The following is a 20,463-nucleotide window of genomic DNA, read 5'->3' on the forward strand; positions in this document are numbered from 1 at the left end:
GTTAAATGTGTCTTTCTGCTCTCTTTACTTCAGAATTTTGGGTTGAAAATAATGTAAATTTTTGGTTTAATGTCTCGGTAGGTCCTTATTTTTGTCCAAAATTTTGGTTCTGAAAATATTAATGAATCATCTTCTTCTACTTATATTATTGACTCATATGATATATGACATGCTAGATTAGGACATCTGAATTCTTCCTATGTTATGAAATTAAAACAACTAGGATTAATTAATATGCATGACAAACAGAGTAGTAAATGCGATATATGTGTAGAATCTAAAATAACAAAGAAAACATGTTTTTTTGTAGAACGTCAAACTAAATTGTTAGGGTTAATTCATACTGATCTAGCTGATATGAAACAAACCATGTTTAGAGGAGGTAAAAATTATTTTGTGACCTTTATAGATGATTATTCTAGATACACCAAAGTATACTTAATCAAACACAAAGATGAAGCCTTTGATGTGTTTTTAACCTATAAAGCAGAAGTAGAAAATCAATTGAATAAAAATATTAAAAGAATTAGATCAGATAGAAGTGGTGAATATGTTTTGTTTAATGACTTTTGTGTTAAAGAAGGTATCATCCATGAGGTAACTCCACCATATTCACCTGAGTCTAATGGAGTAGCTGAGAGAAAGAATAGAACTCTCAAGGAGATGATGAATGTTATGCTTATTAGTTCTAGTGCACCTAATAACCTTTGGGGAGAAGCCTTGCTTACTGCGTGTTTTCTACAAAATAGAATACCTCATAAGAAAACTGGTAAAACTCCGTATGAGCTGTGGAGAGGTTATCAACCTAACCTTAAATATTTAAGAGTATGGGGGTGCCTAGCTAAGGTGATGTTACCCGATCCTAAGAAAAGGAAAATAGGCTCTAAAACCTCTGATTGTATGTTCTTAGGTTATGCTGAACATAGTGCTGCCTATAGGTTTCTAGTTCTTAAAAGTGATACACTTGAAAGAAATTCTATAATGGAGACGAAAAATGCTGAGTTTTTTGAACATGTTTTTCCTTTAAAGGTTAGTGAGACGTCTCAACCTATAGAAAATAATAATAATAGTGATGCCTTGTGTGAGGAATTAAGAAGAAGTAAAAGACAAAGGAAGGAAATTTCATTTGGTAATGATTTCTATACTTATCTAGTTGATAATGATCCAAGTAACTTTGTAGAAGCCATTAGTGCTCCTGATGCAAAACAATGGGATAAAGCCATTAAGACTGAAATTGAATCAATTCAGAAAAATAATACTTGGACCTTAGTAGATTTGCCTAAAGGAGCAAAACCCATTGGTTGTAAGTGGATCTTTAAGAAAAAGTATCATCTTGATGGATCTATAGAGAAGTATAAAGCAAGATTAGTAGCAAAAGGTTTTACTCAAAAACCTAACATAGATTACTTTGATACTTTTGCCCCTGTGACTAGGATTTCCTCTATTCGAGTTCTGTTAGCCTTAGCAGCCATCCATAAGCTAGTGATACACCAAATGGATGTTAAAACTACCTTTTTGAATGGTGATTTAGAGGAGGAAATTTATATGACTCAACCTGAAGGGTGTGTAGTACCTGGTCAAGAGAATAAAGTTTGTAAACTTTTAAAATCTTTGTATGGTTTGAAGCAAGAACCAAAATAGTGGCATGAAAAACTAAATAATGTATTGTTATGTGATGATTTTTCACCTAATGATGCTGATAAATGTGTGTACTCTAAATCTGAAAATGGTGATTGTGTCATTATATGTTTGTATGTGGATGACATGTTAATTTTTGGTACATGCAATGAGATTGTTACTAGAACTAAATTGTTTCTAGGATCGAACTTTGAAATGAAAGACATGGGTGAAGCCAATGTAATTTTAGGTGTTAAAATCATAAGGAAGGGAGATAGTATATTACTATCCCAAGAACAATACATTGATAAACTTCTTAAGAAGTTTGGGTATTATGATTTCAAACCCGTGAGTACCCCTTATGATGCTAACTCTAAATTAATGAAAAATATAGGAGAATCATTATCTCAACCTCAGTATGCCCAGATAATTGGGAGCTTACTGCACTTGATGAGCTTTTCTAGACCTGATATTTCTTATGCAGTAGGTAGACTGAGTAGGTACACTCAATGTCCAAATCAAGAACATTGGGATGCACTTTCGAGGCTTATGAGATACTTAAGAGGTTCAATGGATTATGCCATTGAACATAGTGGATTTCTCGCTGTACTAGAAGGGTATAGTGATGCTAACTGGATCTCTGATTCAGATGAGACAAAATCCACTAATGGTTATGTATTTACACTTGTGGGTGGTACGATTACATGGAGATCAGCCAGACAAACTATTATTGCAAGATCAACAATGAAATATGAGTTTGTCGCTCTTGAGATGGCTGGTAGTGAGGTTGAGTGCTTGAAAAACTTCATAGCAAACATTCCACTAGGAATGAAACCAACCCCATCGGTGTCAATACACTGTGATTGCCAATCTGCAATAGTTATAGCTAAAAACAAGAATTACAATGGAAAGAATAGACATATCCAATTGAGACACAATTTGGTGAAACAGTTGCTAAAGAGTGGAACTATTTCCATTGACTATGTGAAGTCAGAACGAAATCTAGCAGATCCTCTAACAAAACCCTTGGGAAGAAATATGATATTAGAAACATCGAGGGGAATGAGACTTAAGCCACTGACAAACAAACAAGTGATGATAACCCAACCTTTGTGATTGGAGATCCCATGAATAAGGTTCATATGGGTAAAAACAAGTCACTTGTTAGTTCTGATAGCACTAATTTGATTTTAAATTAAATATGTCCATTCCTATGGTGTGTGTGAAAGTGCTAGAGACTGCATTATTGAGAGGTTAAACTTTGTAATTAAACAAAGTTTTTAATATCTTCATATCCCTTATGGGTGGTGTATGATTTGCAGCATACACTTGATGAAATCACCTATATGAGTGTCAAGTGGGGCCGCTTGCATGAGATCTTGGCATTTTGAGGTTTTGACACTCACAACTTTACACATTGTTCACCGCCTTTAAGTTAGAGTTTCAACATTCTACCATGGTCTTTACACATTGTTTCTCCTATCCTCATATCAGGACCTTCTCTTTGGGAATGGTCACTGATGCCTTTCAAAAATCAAATTTCTGTCAAAAATTACAAAAAAAAACTTTTCACAAAACTAGAATTTCAAAATTTGAAAGCCCAGTTTTGCTTGGCACCCTAAGCCTAGTTTTTCTATCACCCTAAACTCAAGTTTTTTCTTTTTGTTTTGACCCTCTGCTAAGCAATGGTAAAATTCCAATTTGTTGTTTTGCGATTTCGGCCCTCTACTAGGCAAAATTCGAATGCAGGTTTTCGTTTTGTGTTGTCGGCCCTCTACTAGGCAATGGTCAATTTTAGTTTGTTGTTATGCGATATCAGCCCTCTGCTAGGCAATGGTCGATTCCAATTTGTTGTTCTGCGATATCGGCCCTCTGCTAGGCAATGGTCGAATCCAAGTTTTCTTTTGCGATATTGGCCCTCTGCAAGGCAATGGTCAATTCCAGTTTGTTGTTCTGCGATATCGGCACTCTACTAGGCAATGGTCGAATCCAGGTTTTCGTTTCGTGTTGTTGGTCCTCTGCTAGGTAATGACCAATTTTCAGTTTGTTGTTCTGCGATATCGGTCCTCTGCTAGGCAATGGTCGAATCCAGGTTTTCGTTTCGTGTTCTTGGTCCTCTAATAGGCAATGACCAAATTCCAGTTTGTTGTTCTACGATATCGGCCCTCTGCTAGGCAATGGTCAATTTCAGTTTGTTGTTTTGCGATATCGGCCCTCTGTTAGGCAATGGTCGAATCCAGGTTTTCGTTTCCTGTTGTTGACCCTCTACTAGACAATGATCGATTTCTTTTGTTGCAATCTCACTTTTTCATGAATTTGGTTATCATATATATATGAATCAGTTTTTATTTTTCCTCTTTCTCTTCTGAAATCCAGACAAAATTAATGTTTCTTTCTTTACTTAGCCTTTACTCAGATTATACGAAAATATCAAAATTTCATATTATCTAATAAAATCTAAGTAGAGAGGGACAACTGTCAACACCCAATTTCGTCCAGCTAACTAAATAATATATGTCTTTCTTTTTTATTTTATCTTATTTTATTTTATATCTTTTTATGATTTTAATTCTGTTTTTACTATTATTTTATTTCATTTTTTTATTATTTGATTTTCTATATGAATATTTTAAAAAGAAAGCAAAAAGAAAAAAAAAAGAAAAAAAGGAGCAGGACACGCCCTTGATCACGTACCCTCACACCCAATTCTCAAAAAGAAAAAAGAGAAACGGTTCCTCCCTCACGCACACTGACACACGCTCCGTTTTGCTCTCCACCCCTGTGCTCCTCTGACCCGAAACGATCCAAAACCACTTTTCCCTTTTATTCCCAATTCCCTTCACACACTACGGGGACTTTGGAGGGTTCACTCTCACGCTCCTCTCTATCAACTCAACATAATCACCTCCTGATACAAGAAGGTCTAACACCATAGGACCCATCACAAGAGGAATGGCCAAAAAGCTCCAAGATGAGTATTCTCCCCAAGGTCAAATACTATTTGCTATTTTTGGATGGAAAATTGGAGAATAAGAAGATGTTCCAAATTTGCCAAAACATGGAGAAGGGTAAAATGGACATTTACACACAAGAAGGGGTGTGCTTATCCTTCTATGGGGTGGCATTAGTAATTTTTCATTTTCACATGTAAAATTCAATTATCAACGTGTTTCATAAGGCTTTCTAGAAGCCACACATTTAGCACATGGTTAACATTTCAGATCTAAAGAAAACGTGTAAAAGGCTTGCTTAAGCTTTGAGATTGATCTATAAAATCTCATAAGCAAAGCTTGAAGTTCACTTTTGAATATATGGAGTTTTACTATGCTGATGCATTTTTCCAGCAACCAGAACTCTGCCAAAAGTCACCTCTTATTGAGCTTTCCTTCTCCTTCTAGCTTCCTTCCAGTGAAGGCTTTCTGAGTTAGATAATCCATTCACCATAGAGCTCTGCACCCATCTCTACATCCATCTCTATATCCATCTCTGCATCCAGATCTGTCTCCACTGCATTAACTATACTGCTGCTGCTAAATCACATCTCAGTCCGCTGCCACTACCTTTCGTGAGCCATATTCAACATTGCTCATGATTCAATTCATCATTCCACTGCCTTCAATCTTCACTTCTGCTGGAGCAACTTCATCAAGTGGTATTCAGAGCCTTGGTTCTGCATCACGCTCCAGCTGAGTATCTGTTTTCATTCACTGCATTCTGTCAACATTTCCATTCTTGTTTTCTGTATTCTGTTGTACTGTTACATTGTTTTCACAGTTCCAGTAGATTTCAATTGAGAAATTTGTTGTTTCCAGCTTTTAATTGCTTTATTGTTCATCATTTTAATCGGTCAATTCTTTGCTTTGAGTCTTTTAATTTTGAAATCTAATTCTGTCATGTCTAGTACTGTGTTTTGGTTTATTTTGTCAAATTTCTGAGTTGAAACTGGTTTGGGATAAATCTGCTGTGTTTGATTGGATTTTCAATAGAAGCACATGAGATGAGCAATGATTAAAGAGCTCAGTGCATCTTGAATTCCATCACAGTGCAGTGCCAATGAATGCTGATCCAAATCTGTTTTAAATATGGTTTTCAGATGTTTTCTCTGAAACTGCATTGTATGGAAATATCATCCTTGGCTGTGATGATATGCTGACTTTACAATATGTGCAAACCATATGAATATTGTATTGTCTAAGACCATAAAAACTGGATGCACCATTATGCAGAATCTGGAAATCCTGGTTTAAGCAGCTTGACCGAACTGCAATCATCATTGTTTGAGTCATTTTTTCTGATTTTGAATCTGTCCAAATTAGAACTCATATTTGGATATCTTTTCAGTCATTCCTAGAGTCTTGTTTAAGTTTGATTTGCTGTCCTAGAGTCATTTTAATTGATTACATATCAGTTTGATTCTTTTGCTAAAAATTGGATGGTGAATTGGCCAAATTTGGTGTGAAAGAGCAACTGCAATAGTCAAATTTTGATTTAAAAGCATTTAGCCTCTGCTGGCAGTTTGCACAAGTCATATTTGGTAAAACAAATTTGCTCCAATCATAAAATTAAGAGTCCAAATTTGTTTGTGCAAAATGACCATTCAAACCACCAATTTTTAAGCATCTTTTCCTGGTATAGTTGCAGAATTTTTAATTTGAAAGCTTGTTGTGATTACTGCATCAAATTTAGTTCAGAATTGGTAGCAAAAGCTTGGTTCAATTGAATTAAAAGAAGTGCACAATTCAAATCTTACTATAAACTGCATTGTAAAAAGCTGTGTGAACTAGTGCCAAGCAAAATTTAAAATCTGATGCACAGTTTTTCAGCTTTCTTCTAGGCATTTTATCAAACACTTTGCCTAGTTTACATTTGGTTTCGAAATTGATCAAAGCTGCAACTTATCTTTGTTCTTGCTTTTCAAATCTACTCTAGATCCTTTCCTAAGTTCATTTTGAGTGCCACCATTCATTGGAAACCGATTAATTGATTGATTTAAGCTGTTTGAAAATCCTGCACATAAGCTGTTTGATAAAACTACAGTTGTGCATTCTGGTTTAACAGTTTCTGGCAGCAACAGTGTTGATTTTCTGGCTTAATAATTGATTATTGGTGGTCTGTATGAGCTCTTTGTTGGGTGCAGAATTATCTCAGGAGGTCCTACAACACTGGTAGCATCTTAGGGAGTGGATTGGCGCAAGGAAAGATCAACATTGAGGCTGAAATTTTTGGTGCAGTAGAACCAAATTCTTCACTGGTCTGCATCAAACTGGTTGCTGCAACAGCAGCATAATTCACTTGCAGCTGAGAGAATTGCCTGAATCCAAGCTGATTCATTACTTGTTTGAGAGCAACCAAAGCTGCCACATTCAACCACATCCTTGTTTACCAAATTTTGTGTTTCCCTTGTATTTTTGGTGTTTACTTTCTTTTTCAATTTTGTAAGTTGGCCATTTCAAGCAAGTGAAGTGGAAGAGCTCATAAGTGTTCTTCTCTCATTTGCTAACTTGACTAAAAGTCTCATCACTTTAAAATTGGTAGACGGTGAGTGTGTCTTAGATCCAAAGTCTAAGCCTCACCTAGGAGACCTCACTTTAATTACTTGTTCCATTCTCAACTAGATAGCATATATCTTGTGCGAATAGGAAGCTCTCTTAGGGGTCCGAATTTAGAGTTAGGTTGTGTCTTTTCTTTACTTTGTGATTTCTTTGTTGTCTTTAAGACTTAGGTGGATTTAAGAGTGATTTTGATCTAAGGACTCTAGTAAGTAGCAAGAAGCATATTTGGCAAGGATAAGGCTTGGTACTTAAGCATTCCTAGTGAATCACCTCCCTTACCTGGAATATTGCTTCAAGTGAAAATCTCTAGTCTTTACTTCAAGAATAACATTTAAGTCCATCATAATGTCTAGAAGGCATTCTCCTAGGATTAGTGATAGTGAAAAAGAACATTTTTCTCTTCAAACTTTAGTTAATGAATTCAAGGAAATAAGAAGAGAAATGAATGAAGAGAAAGTCAATAGAGAGCTTCAAAATGCTGTTATTCAAGATGAGTTGAGAATGATAAGGAAAAGTAAGTCTAGGGGAAGTCAGAGTGAAAACTCTCAAGAGGGAGGGATGTCTATGAGTCTGGGTGATTATTACCCTCATCAGCCTTCTACTTCTAGAAGGCATAGGAGAAATTCTCATGCACCCCCACCCCCTAAAGAAGTCAATGTTGTGTTGCCTCACTTCCATGGGAAGGACAATGTAGAGGCTTATCTTGATTGGGAGATGAAGGTAGAACAATTATTTGAATGCCACCAAGTGAGTGAAGAGAGGAAGGTCTCTCTAGCTACCCTAAGTTTTCAAGGGTATGCAATGTACTGGTGGACTGCTTTGGTCAAAGAGAGGCTTAGACATCAAGCCCCTCCCATCCACTATTGGAATGATCTCAAGTCTGCCCTTAGGAGGAGACACATTCTCTCCTACTACAATAGAGAACTCATGGATAAACTCCAAAGGTTACAACAAAGGTCTATGACAGTTGAGGAATATAGACAAAAGATGGAGTTGTATATGATGAGGGCAGGTATAGTGGAGGGTCCAGAAATTACTTTAGCTAGATTTTTAAGTGGGCTCAATTTTGACATAAGAGATAGGGTTGAACTTCTACCTTATAGAGATTTGAATGATCTTGTTCAAATGTGTATAAAGGTAGAACAACAAAACTTGAGAAAATCTTCTTCTAAAAGAATTCAAGTTCAACCTACTTTTGAAAAGAAAATTTTTAAAGAAAAAGAGCCATTTAAACCTCTAGCCAAAATAGAAGAGAGACCCAAGAAAGAAACACCCTCACACACCAGAACCAGTGAAATCAAATGCTTCAAATGTCTAGGAAGGGGTCATGTAGCTACTCAATGTCCTACAAAAAGAAACATTATTTTGAAAGGCAAGGACATTTATAGTAGTGAAAGTGACACCCCAACTAGTACAAGTGAGACTGAGGAAGAAGAGAGGGAAGAGGAAATATATGCTGATGATGGGCAACTGCTCATGGTGAGAAGGATACTTAGCAACCAACCAAGTCTTGAACACATATCACAAAGAGAGAACATCTTTCACACAAGATGTAAAATTCAAGAAAATCATTGTTCTCTCATTGTTGATAGTGGATCTTGTTGCAATTGTTGTAGCACAAGGTTGGTTGAGAAGTTAAAGCTTGATATTATACCCCATCCAAAACCTTATAAACTTCATTGGCTAAATGAAGATGGGGATATAATAGTCAAGAATCAAGTGAAGTTGGCATTTTCCATTGGGAACTTCAAAGATGAAGTTCTATGTGATATAGTTCCCATGGAAGCATGTCATGTGTTATTGGGGAGACCATGGCAATTTGATCATCAAACTATCCATCATGGTCTAACCAATACCATCACTATCCATCAAAAGGACAAGAAGTTTGTGCTTCATCCTTTGACTCCTACCCAAGTGGCTAAGGATCAAGCACAAATGAAGTCTTTAAGAAAGCAAGAACATGATCAAAAGAAAAAGTCAAAAAGAAAGGAGGGTATAGCAACAAATGTGCCACCTAAGGTCACTCAACATGAAGTCCTTTTAAACAAAATGACTTTAATCAATACACTTCAAGTTGAGCAACCTTCATATCTTCTTCTTTGTCAAGGGACACTTACATGCACATCTAGTGATTCAAAAACTTCAACTCTTTCTCCATCCATTCAAAAACTTTTGAAAGAATTTGATGATCTATTCCCACAAGAAATTCCAAAAGGGCTTCCACCCATAAGAGGAATTGAACATCAAATTGACTTCATTCCAGGGGCAGTTCTTCCTAATAGGCCAGCCTATAGGACAAACCCCCAAGAAACTAAGGAGATTGAGACACAAGTCCAAGAGTTGCTAGATAAAGGCTTAGTTCAAAAGAGTCTAAGTCCATGTGTTGTACCAGTGTTGCTTGTCCCAAAAAAAGATGGGAAGTGGCGCATGTGTTGTGATTGTAGAGCTATCAACAACATCACAATCAAGTATAGACATCACATTCCTAGGCTTGATGATATGTTGGATGAATTGCATGGAGCACAAATATTTTCAAAGGTAGATTTAAAAAGTGGCTATCACCAAATAAGAATTAAAGAAGGTGATGAATGGAAAACTGCCTTTAAGACCAAGTTTGGATTATATGAATGGCTAGTTATGCCTTTTGGTCTTACAAATGCTCCAAGCACATTCATGAGACTTATGAATCATGTCCTTAGGGATTGCATTGGGAAGTTTGTAGTTGTTTACTTTGATGACATCTTGGTATATAGTCAAAATTTGCAAACTCATGAAAATCATTTGAGAGTTGTTTTAACAATTCTTAGAACACACAAATTGTTTGCAAACTTTGACAAGTGTACCTTTTGTGTTGATAGTGTCATATTTCTTGGATTTGTGGTCACCAAAAATGGGGTTCATGTGGACCCAGAAAAAATAAAGGCTATCCAAGATTGGCCTCCTCCAAAGAATGTAGGAGAAGTAAGGAGCTTCCATGGGTTGGCAAGCTTTTACAGAAGATTTGTTCCTAACTTCTCTAGTCTTGCTTCACCCCTCAATGAGTTGGTGAAAAAAGATGTTACATTCCATTGGGGGAATAAACAACAAAAAGCTTTTGAGCTACTCAAAGAGAAGCTCACACAAGCACCCATTCTAGCTTTGCCAAATTTTTCCAAAACTTTTGAGCTAGAATGTGATGCTTCAAGATTTGGCATAGGTGCAGTATTATTACAAGAAGGACACCCAATTGCATACTTTAGTGAAAAACTTCATGGTGCCTCTTGTAATTACCCCACCTATGACAAAGAACTATATGTACTTGTGAGGGCTCTTCAAACTTGGGAACATTACCTTGTTGCCAAGGAGTTTATCATTCATAGTGATCATGAATCACTTAAGTATTTGAAGAGCCAACACAAGTTACAAAAGAGGCATGCTAAGTGGTTGGAATTCATTGAACAATTCACTTATGTTATTAAATACAAGAAAGGAAAATCCAATGTGGTGGCTGATGCTTTGTCAAGAAAAATTAATCTATTAACCACATTGGAAGCTCAAATTTTTGGATTTAATAACATTCTTGAATTATATTCACAAGATCTTGATTTTGCTCATATCTATGAGGAATGTCTCAATAAGCCTCAAGGAGGATTCTATGTGAAAGAAGGGTATCTTTTTATAGAAGGAAAAATTTGCATTCCCCAAGGTTCACATAGAAAACTCCTTGTTAAAGAGACACATGAGGGAGGATTAATGGGGCATTTTGGGGTAGAAAAGACCCTTGGCATGTTGAAAGAAAAATTCTTTTGGCCTCACATGAGAAGGGATGTTCAAAGGCATTGCTTTAAGTGTATAACTTGTTTAGAAGCTAAATCTAAATCAATGCCTCATGGACTGTATACTCCTTTGAATGTTGCTTCCACCCCTTGGGAAGAGATAAGTATGGATTTTGTGTTAGGTCTTCCTAAAACTTCTAGGGGTTTTGATTCTATCTTTGTGGTGGTAGATAGATTTAGCAAAATGACTCATTTTATACCTTGCCACAAAGTAGATGATGCAAGCAACATTGCAAAGTTATTCTTTAGAGATGTGGTTAAACTTCATGGGTTACCTAAGGTAATAGTTTCGGATAGAGATACAAAATTTCTTAGTCACTTTTGGTGGACCTTATGGTCTAGATTAGGGACTAAGTTATCTTTTTCTACTACTTGTCATCCTCAAACAGATGGCCAAACTGAAGTAGTCAATAGATCTCTTTCCACTTTACTAAGGGTAGTTCTTAAAGGAAATCACAAATCTTGGGATGAGTACCTACCTCATGTTGAGTTTGCTTACAATAGAGTAGTTCATGGAACTACTAAATTGTCTCCTTTTGAAGTTGTTTATGATTTTAATCCTTTGACACCTATGGATTTAATACCCCTTCCAAATTCTATTGATTTTATTCATCAAAATGGGGTATCTAAGTCTAAATTTATCAAAGAATTACATCAAAGGGTTAAAATTCAAATTCAACAACAAAATGAGAAATATGCCAAGCAACATAATAAGGGTAAGAAAGAGTTAATCTTCAATGAAGGAGATTTAGTTTGGATTCATCTTAGAAAAGAAAGATTTCCTCAATTAAGAAAATCCAAACTCAATCCTAGAGGAGATGGACCTTTTAGAGTGATAAGGAGGATTAATAACAATGCATATCAACTTGATCTTCCTCCTGAATATGGTGTTCATGCTACCTTCAATGTATCCTGATCTTAAACCTTTTTCAGGATTTGATAGTGAAGATGAAGACCTTTTAGATTTGAGGGCAAATCCTTCTCAAGAGGGAGGGGATGATACAAGAAGGTCTAACACCATAGGACCCATCACAAGAGGAATGGCCAAAAAGCTCCAAGATGAGTATTCTCCCCAAGGTCAAATACTATTTACTATTTTTCGATGGAAAATTGGAGAACAAGAAGATGTTCCAAATTTGCCAAAACATGGAGAAGGGTAAAATGGACATTTACACACAAGAAGGGGTGTGCTTATCCTTCTATGGGGTGGCATTAGTAATTTTTCATTTTCACATGTAAAATTCAATTATCAACGTGTTTCATAAGGCTTTCTAGAAGCCACACATTTAGCACATGGTTAACATTTCAGATCTAAAGAAAACGTGTAAAAGGCTTGCTTAAGCTTTGAGATTGATCTATAAAATCTCATAAAGAAAACGTGTAAAATGCTTGCTTAAGCTTTGAGATTGATCTATAAAATCTCATAAGCAAAGCTTGAAGTTCACTTTTGAATATATGGAGTTTTACTATGCTGATGCATTTTTCCAGCAACCAGAACTTTGCCAAAAGTCACCTTTTATTGAGCTTTCCTTCTCCTTCTAGCTTCCTTCCAGTGAAAGCTTTCTGAGTTAGATAATCCATTCACCATAGAGCTCTGCACCCATCTCTATATCCATCTCTGCATCCAGATCTGTCTCCACTGCATTAACTATACTGCTGCTGCTAAATCACATCTCAGTCCGCTGCCACTACCTTTCGTGAGCCATATTCAACATTGCTCATGATTCAATTCATCATTCCACTGCCTTCAATCTTCACTTCTGCTGGAGCAACTTCATCACCTCCTCCGAAGCCAAAACCATTTCCTCCATCACGGACACCCACACGAACTTTCTATTCCTTCATTCACTCAATAGAATCACACCCTCCGAAACCATTTCCTCCATCACGCACGTCATAGAATCCCATTCTCCCATCCAACTTCAACTTTAATTTCATCTTCCAACCACCAAAAACCCCAGGGGGCCACTTCCATGCAAAGACAGAAAACACAATAAATAGGAGGCATTCCCAGTCACGGCGTTATGGTGTGACGGTGATGAACCTTGGAAATGATGAGCCCCATTCGAAGGAGGAAAGTGAGAGGGTAGCGTCGTGGCGGCCTCCAAGGCTGACGGCGGCGAAGTAGAGACAATCATCGGCGTCAGCGGTGTAGTTTCGGCGGCGGATGACAGGTAAAGGGGAGCGTCGGTGAGATCATGGCATTGTGTTTATTTCTCCACGAGAAGTAGAGTATAGATGAAAGTGGGGCGTTCTATTTTGTGTTGAAGAGGAGATGAAATTAGGAATTTCAGGTGAGGGAATCGTGAATGGTGGGAGGCTGATCTATTGAAACATAAGGTCAAAGATAAAAGAAAAAGGGGCCGTAGTGTTTAGAGCGACTTCTGACAAGAGCATAGGTGGCCGGAGTTTGAGACGTGGTGTTGATGGTGCTGTGATTCTTACGGTGAAAGGAAAAAAGGCAAGAAGGAGTTGTGTTTTGTCTCACCGGAGGGATAAAAGAAACCTAGGTTTCTGACGTGAAAGAAGTTAAGCTTGGGCTAAATATTTCGTCAAGCACCCCTGGTTTTTCATCTCTACACCCTTACGCTTATTGGGTTGCTTTTTTTATTTATTTTACTTTCTGCTTTTATTTTCTTTACCCATTTGTTATTTGTGTGTTTTTTTTTATTTTCATTTCACACACCCCATTATTTTTAATCATGCGCCCCCTCATATATTTTGTTATTGTTTTTGTTTGTTTTATTTTATTTCTTGCTTTATAGTTATTCACCGGACGCATACTTTTTCACCACACAATTTATTTTATTAGTATCTTTCCATGCTAATTCATTTTCTATTTTAGATTCTCATTTATTTCATTTTAAACATTTATGCGAATATTATTTCATAAACTAAGAAAAGAAGATAAAATTATAAAATTAAATAAATCGTTTTAGGACATCTGATAGCATCTTCATTTGCAAATAAATAAATAAAGTTTTGTTTTGTTAGCTTTTTATTATATAGATTACGAAATTATAAAAATAAAATAGCCTTAGTGTTTCTTAATTATTTAGTACCATTTTAATAATATAGTTTTAATTTGTTTCAATTTTAGGTCTCTTTAAACATACTTACGGAAATAGCATTCTTACTTTATATTTTATAATTTCATTTTTTAAATATTTATGTAAATACTATTTTCATATTATAAAAATTGCAAAAATTATAAAGTAAAAAATGATGAAAAAAATAAGAAATTAAATAATGGTATGAGTATTCGGGCGATCGTCCGCATCAGCCTAGTACTTAATACTCTTGATCTAACAATTAAATAATGGTACGAGTACTCGTGCGATCGTCCGCATCAGCCTAGTACTTAATATCGTCAATCTAAAAAGTTAAATAATAGTATGAGTGCTCGTGCAATCATTCGCATCAGCCTAGCACTTGATACTCTCAAGTCTTTCTAAATGATTAAATAATGATATGGGTACTCGTGCAATCGTCCGCATCAGCCTAATACTTAATATCCTCAATATTAAAAAATTTAAATACTGGTATGAGTGCTCGTGCGATCGACCGCATCAACCTAAAACTCAATACCCTTAGGTTTCCTAAATAAGTAAATAACGGTATGAGTACTCGTGTGATCGTTCGCATCGTCCTAGTACTTAATATCGTTATTTCTCTTTTTAAAAAAATAATCAAAAAATTTTTAAATATCGTTTTAAAGGTTAAGTACACGTGTGATCGCTCGCGTCGTCCTTGTGCTAGAAGCCTTTTCTCTTTCTTAAATAAAAATTACAAAAATATGTTTTAAAGGTTAAGCACATGTGTGACTGCTCGCGTCATCCTTGTGCTAGAAACCTTTTCTTTTACTAATAAAAAAAATAACAAAAGTATGTTTTAAAGGGTAAGCACACGTGTGATCGCTCGCATCGTCCTTGTGCTAAAAACCTTTTCTCTTTCTTTTAATAAAAATAACAAAATATGTTTTAAAGGTTGAACACTAGTGAGATCGTCCGCATCGTCCTAGTGTTCAATACCTTTCTCTTTTATTTAAATAATTAAATGAGGATATGGGTGCTCGTACGATCGTCCGCATCAGCCTAATACTTAATATCCTCAATATTAAAAAATTTAAATAATGGTATGAGTGCTCGTGTGACCGTCTTCGTCGGCCTAGTACTCATTACCTTATTTTTTCTCGAAAATATAAAAAAACATAAAATGTTTAAAAATTAAAAACATTTGCTTTTTCAAACGACAAACAATCTCTCAGCCAGAACTACGTGATCCTTGATTCTCTATCAAAAGTGGAGATACGTAGGAGCAAGGCTAGTCCTTGTCAGGTTCACTTCCCAAAAATCCAAAATTCGCAAACAATTTCTAAACAAAATTTCCAACACAGTTTCAAAAAGAACTACGTAACCGTGATTTCTCATTTTGAATGAGAATACGTAGGAGCAAGGTCAATCCTTGTCGGGCCCAAAAATCTAAAAAATATATTTTGTCTCTTTAGAGTTTTATTTTAGGGGATAGTTAAACATTTTGTAAACCACATCATTTTCGCGCATCTAATTAAAGGTACTGCCTTCGGACAGGCGTTGTAGGGTGCTGATACCTTCCCTACGTGTAACCGACTCCCGAACCCAGAATTTGGTTTTCATGGACCGTGTCTTATCATTTTATGGTTTTTCCGTAGTTTTCCAGAATAAACTATGGTGGCGACTCCAAATCTCTTTTTCTAAAACCCGTCTTCTTTTGGATCGTCGTCCCGTCGCGATTCCGATTGCGACACTATGTGTTAAGTTTCTCGATCTATGACTGGTTCATATAGCTTGCTATACCAGCTCTGACGCATTACATCTTATAAAACCTAGGATTTTGTTTTCTTTTCCCTTTCAATCTTTATTTCTCGTCTTTTGCAATATGTGGGGGATTGTTGTAAAACTTGTTATTTTGCAAAAGATTCGTGCGAAAGAAACTGAAGCACGTTGCACTAATAATGGTCAAATACCATCCCATAAGTCTCGGGATATTTGTTTATCAGTGTTACCATCCCGAAAGGCTTGGGAGTTAGGTTTTGAATAACATCTTCCGTCAAATCTCCTCACGCAAGTCACGAAATCGGTTTTGGGCAGCTACTTTTGCAAGATTACTTTTCCTTGCATCTCTCATTTTCATGATCTATAAATAGAGCACCTCCTTCACTTTAAAATCATCATTAGAATCATTCTTCTCTCATTCTCTCTTCTCTTAGTTTCATTCTTTCTCTTTTCTTCTTCTCCTAAAAATATTCTGGGTTTATTTTTATTCTCTACTTAAGAGATTCTTGCTAGTTCTGAGATCCTCAGAAATTCTGAGAAGTTCCTGTTGTATCCTGGAGATTTGCGCAATACACCGCGGATAAGATCTTAAGGACAGTGATCTACACGCCTAGGAAGTATTTTGTTCATGATTTTTATTCTATTATTGTCAGCTTCTACAACATCTATCAAGATGAGCTTAGAGAAATTTGATTTTGATTGAAATTAATTTTATACACATATTCTACAGTAATGAGCTTATATAAGTTTAGATTATTTGGGATTAGAGTGTTGTTCTAAGTTCTGTTTTGGTAACAGTTAGCAGTTAGGACTTGCATATCTCAATAATGAGTACAAAGGACCATTTCAACTAGAATACAGTTCCATACTAGAAAAGTTTTTCGGAGTTTTCTGATAAGCAGTGTTGCACATCTACATTTTATTCACATTTACAGTTACAGTTTTTACTGATATTCATTGTAATACCATATTAAACACATTTCTTTTGAAAAAAGAAATATGGGAAGAATTATTTAAGATAATAATGGAAGATTTTTTGAAAAAAAGAAGTTTTGAGAGAAACATGTTTAATAAGTTCTCTTTAATTGTCATATCAAAGGACGAATAATCTCTTACCGTGTTTACCTTTACAAAAATATTTGAAAACAAATAACTTTTTGAATAAACTAAAATTAGATTATTTATAAGTTATTAGGTTATTTAGATATGATTTTTTTAAATGTGATTTTTAATTTATACATAAACTATTTTTAATATATAGAAAAAATATTCAGTTTCTTTTTTAAATTCTTTTTCTTATAAACTATTTCGATACACCGAATAGTCTTGTATCACTTAGGAATCGAGACCAAGAGTAGTTTATATATAATTTCTTCCTTTTATCTTTTGAGACGATTTTAAAGACAATCATGAAAAAGTTCTAGTCTCCAAAAGCGGACAATACATCGGGAATGCAGTAATTGACTCTAGCGATGTCTTGATGGAATTGAGATTGAAACATTGGTGTCCATCGTGAGGCTAAAAACAAGGTTTTAAGGACAAATCATTCATTCCCTTAACCTCTCCATGGGGGATGAATCCTTATTCTTCTTAAACCTCGACTGAGAGCTTATGTTTCGGAATGCCTAATAGTCTAACATCTCTTAGGAGTCGAGGCCAATTTCATCCTTCGAAGCATTTTTTGAGGGAAAAATTATGACGACACTCTAGGTGATTGATCCTAGCGATGCAATCTCATCGGACTTGGATGAAACATTGACGCCCACCGTGGGGCCAAAAATGGGTTTTTAAAAACGAATCATTGATTCCCTTAAGCCCTTCATTGGGAATGAATCACATTCCCCTTAGACCTTGACTAGGGGGCTTATATTTTAGTATGCTCAATAATCTCACATCGCTTAGGAGTCGAGGCCAAAGGCAGTTTAAATACTCCTTCCTCCTTCAACCCTCTGAGATGCCTTTTAATGACAAAACTGTGAAAAAGTTCTAGGCTCCAAAGTGGGTAATACCTCATTTACGATGATTGACTTTAACGATGTCACTTGACGGACTTGGGATCAAAATATCGGTGTTGTCTATGAGAATGAAAACATTTTTCCATGCCATCCATTGGGGACAAACCTTCATTCCCCTTAGACCTTGACTAAGGGTTGTGTTCCAGTACACCCAATAGTCTTACTCCGCTTAGGAGTTGAGGCCAAAGGCAGTTTAAATATCATTTCCTCCTTCCACCTTCTAAGGCACCTTTTAAGGACAACACCGTCATAGAGCTCTATCCTCCAAAGTAAACAATACCTCAGATGTGTAGTGATTGACCTTAACGATCACATCCACAAACCTTGGATCGAAACATTGATAACCACTGGGAGGCTGAAAACGAGGTTCTAAAGACGAATCATCGATTCTTGTAAGTCATCCATTGGGAATGCCCTTATTCCCCTTAGACCTTGATTTGGAGCTTATGTTCCTATACTCCTAATAGTCCCATATCGCTTAGGAGTCGAGGTCAATTACAGTTTATGTACCCTTTCCTTCTTCCACCCTCTGACGAGGTTCAAAGCTTAAAAGTAGACAATACCTTGGATATATGATGATTGACTCTAATGATGACAATCGAGGGAGATTTAAATTGTCTTTGACTTTGACTCTTAAATGATGTGAGACTATTGGGCATAAAAGAACTTAAGCCCTCTAGTCGATGTTTAAGGGGAATAAGGGTTCCTCTCATAATGGAGGGTTAGGAGAGTTTTTCATCTCTACGGTGGACGCCAATGTTTCGATCCTAAGTCCAGTGAGATAACAACGTTAGTGTCAATCACCGCATCTAAGGTATTGTCCGCTTTGGAGTCTAGAGGTCCGTCATGATTTTGTACTTAAAAGGTGTCTTGAAGGGTGGAAGGAGGAAGTATTCAAATTGCAGTTGACCTTGACTCCTAAATGATGTAAACTTTTTTGGTGTACCAGAACAAACCCCCCAATCAAGGGAAAGAGGAGTTTTTGTCCCCACAAACGCCACCAATGTTTCGATCCCAAGTATGTTGAGATAACATCACTAGGTCCACTTTAGAATTTGGAGCTCTATCATGGTTTTGTCATTAAAAGGTGTCTTGAAGGATGGAAGGAGGAAGAAGTATATAAAATGTGGTTGACCTTGACTCTTAAGTGATGTGAGACTGTTTGATATACCCGAACAAGCTCCCCAATAAAGGGAAATGAGAGTTTTCATCCCCATAAACGCCACTAGTGTTTCGATCCCAAGTATGATGACATAATATCACTAGGGTCAATCACCACATATGAGGTATTGTCCGCTTTAGAATTTGGAGCTTCGTCACAGTTTTGTACTTAAAGGTGTCTCCAAGGGTGGAAGGAGGAAAGAGTATTTAAAATGCGGTTGACCTTGACTCTTAAGTGATGTGAGACTGTTTGATGTACCGAAACAAGCCACTTAGTCAATTGAAATGAGAGTTTATCCACATAAATGCCAAAAAATGTTTCAATCCCAACTCTGATGAGATAACATCACTAAGGTCAATCAACACATATGAGGTATTAAGCGTATAGGAACATAAGCCTCCTAGTCGAAGTCTAAGGGGATTGAGGGTTTATCCCAATGTAGGGCTTAAGGGAACTAATAATTTGTCTATAGAACCTCGGTTTTGGCCCCACGATGTCGCTAATGTTTCGATTCCAAGTTCGTCAACTATCACCGTTAGGGTCAATCAGTGCGCATCCAAGGTATTGTTCGTTTTGGAGATTAGAACTTGATCACAATTTTGTCTTTAAAAGGTGCCTTAGAGGATGGAAGTTGAGGTTAAAAGAAGTTTAGATACTTGAGATTGGACAAACACATGCTTCAATAGTTCCACATCACTTAGAAGTTGAGGTTAAAAGAAGTTTAAATACTCCTTCCTCCTCTAAGGTGCCTTTAAAGGATAACGTCATGACAAAGCTTTAGGCTCCAAAGTGAACAATACCTCGGATGTGTGATGATTGACCTTAATGATGATAGTTGACGAACTTGAGATTGGAACATTAGCACTCACTATGGGAACAAAATTAGCGCCCATCGTAGGAATGAAAAAGATTTTCCTTAGCCTTCCATTGGGGGTGAACCTTTATATCCTTAGGCTTTAATTAGGGGTTCTGGTACATCCAATAGTCCAACATCACTTATGAGTTGAGATCAAGTGCAATTTAAATACTCTTTCCTTTTTTCCATCCTTTGGTGAAACTCTTGCCACGTCCTTATGAGGTTTTTATACTTTATTATTATTTTTGTTCAAAATGGTATATTATGTACAAAGTTATACAATACATATATTTTCTTCATCTATAAATTCGTACCAACCAAGGTAGAAGTATAATCTCTATCAACAAAGATAGAAGTACATAAAGCTCTTTACTAAAGGATCGCATAACCGTTGTTAATATGATGATCTATATAATTTTTAAAGGAAAATCTAGGTACGTTTCCACATTGTATTTTATCATGAATTGAGATATTGATTCTTTAAGGATAAAAGATATATTTTGGATTTATTTGATAGTATAGTCTAGAAATCAGCTCATAAGCATGTTTCATGGTGAATATGTTAACAGAAGAATTTCTCCAATACACTCTAGCACTAATGTGTTAAGACTAATTTCCTAAAATGATTAAAT

At 36.1% G+C, this 20,463-nt stretch overlaps 1 long non-coding RNA gene across 1 annotated transcript; it reads right to left on the reverse strand.

Moving 5' to 3' along the window:
• Positions 1–4,366: 4,366 nt before the first annotated feature.
• LOC128194910 (uncharacterized) lies at positions 4,367–13,802 on the reverse strand. The gene is made up of 2 exons (XR_008246371.1): positions 12,766–13,802; positions 4,367–4,522 (listed from the first exon to the last, which is right to left on the reverse strand). It is a non-coding gene; the product is annotated as an uncharacterized LOC128194910 (long non-coding RNA).
• Between the last annotated feature and the right edge of the window lie 6,661 nt (positions 13,803–20,463).

The sequence above is a fragment of the Vigna angularis genome, chromosome 1, assembly GCF_016808095.1.
Source record: "Vigna angularis cultivar LongXiaoDou No.4 chromosome 1, ASM1680809v1, whole genome shotgun sequence".
In the NCBI taxonomy this organism is placed as follows: Eukaryota; Viridiplantae; Streptophyta; class Magnoliopsida; order Fabales; family Fabaceae; genus Vigna; species Vigna angularis.